We start from the raw sequence: 1,945 nt of genomic DNA on the forward strand, positions 1-1,945 counted from the left end.
TGGCTATTATAAATAAGGCTGCTATGAACATAGTGGAACATGTGTCCATGTTATATGTTGGAGCATCTTCTGGGTATATGCCCAGGAATGGTATAGCTGGGTCCTCAGGTAATGCTATGTCCAGTTTTTTGAGGAACCTTCAGACAGATTTCCAGACTGGTTGTACCAGCATGCAATCCCACCAACAATGGAGGAGTGTTCCTCTTTCTCCACATCCTCGACAGAATCTGCTATCACCTGAGTTTTTGATCTTAGCCATTCTGACTGGTGTATGGTGGAATCTCAGGGTTGTTTTGATTTGCATTTCCCTGATGACTAAGGACATTGAACACTTCTTTATGTCTTTCTCGGCAATTCAAGTTTCCTCAGTTGAGAATTCTTTGTTTAGCTTTGTACCCTATTTTTTAAACAGGGTTATTTTGTTGTCTAGATTCTAATTTCTTGAGTTCTTTGTATATATTGGATATTAGCCCTCTATTAGATGTAGGATTGGTAAAGATCTTTTCCCAATCTGTTGGTAGCCATTTTGTCCTATTGACAGTGTTCTTTGCTTTACAGAAGCTTTTCAATTTTATGAAATATCATTTGTCAATTCTTTCTTGATCTTAGAGCATAAACCATTGGTGTTCTGTTCAGGAACTTTCCCCCTGCTCCCAAGTATATGAAGCTCTTCCCCACCTTCTCTTCTATTAGTTTAACTGTATCTGGTTTTATGTAAAGGTCCTTGATACACTTGGACTTGAGCTTTGTACAAGGAGATAAGTATGGATAAATTTACATTCTTCTACATGCTGACCTCCAGTTGAATCAGCACTATTTGTTGAAAACACTGCCCTTTTTCTACTAGACACTTTTAGCTCCTTTGTCAAAGATCAAGTGACCATAGGTGTGTGGGTTAATTTCTGGATCTTCAATTCTATTCCACTGATCTTCCTGCCTGTCTCTGTACCAATACCATGCAGTTCTTATCGCTATTGATTTGTAGTATAGCTTAAAATCGGGGATGGTGATTCCAACAGTATTTCTTTTATTGTTGAGAACAGTTTTCGCTATCCTGTTTTTTTTTTTTTTTTTTTTTTTTTGTTATTCCAAATGAATTGGCAAATTGCTCTCTCTAACTCTATGAAGAATTGAATGGGGATTATATTGAATCTGTAGATTGCTTTAAGTAAGATGGCCATTTTTACTATATTAATCCTGCCAACTCATGAGCATGGGAGATCTTTCCAATTTCTGAGATCTTCGATTTCTTTCTTCAGAGACTTGAAGTTTTTGTCATACAGATCTGTCACTTGCTTGGTTAGATTCACACCAAGGTATTTTATATTATTTGTGACTATTGTGAAAAATGTCATTTCCCTAATTTCTTTCTCAGCCTGTTTATCCTTTGAGTAGAGGAAGGCTACTGATTTGCTTTAGTTTATTTTATATCCAGCCACTTTGCTGAAGTTGTTTATCAGGTTTATGAGTTCTCTGGTAGAAGTTTTAGGGTCACTTAAGTATACTATCATATCATCTGCAAATAGTGAAATTTTGACTTCTTCCTTTCCTATTTGTATCCCTTTAACTTCCTTTTGTTGTCTGATTGTTCTGGCTAGGTCTCCAGTACTATATTGAATAGGTAGTGAGAGAGTGGGCAGCCTTGTTTAGTCCCTGATTTTAGTGGGATTGCTTCAAGTTTCTCTCCATTTAGTTTGATGTTGGCTACTGGCTTGCTGTATATTGCTTTTACTATGTTTAGGTATGGGCCTTGAATTTCTGATCTTTCCAGGACTTTTACCATGAAGGGATGTTGAATTTTGTCAAATGCTTTCTCAGCATCTAGTGAGATGATCATGTGGGTTTTTTTCTTTGAGTTTATTTATGTAGCGGATTACATTGATGGATTTCCATATATTGAACCATCTCTTTATTCCTGGGATAAAGCCTACTTGACCATGATGGA

The sequence above is a fragment of the Arvicanthis niloticus genome, chromosome 24 (genome assembly GCF_011762505.2).
Source record: "Arvicanthis niloticus isolate mArvNil1 chromosome 24, mArvNil1.pat.X, whole genome shotgun sequence".
Lineage (NCBI taxonomy): Eukaryota > Metazoa > Chordata > Mammalia > Rodentia > Muridae > Arvicanthis > Arvicanthis niloticus.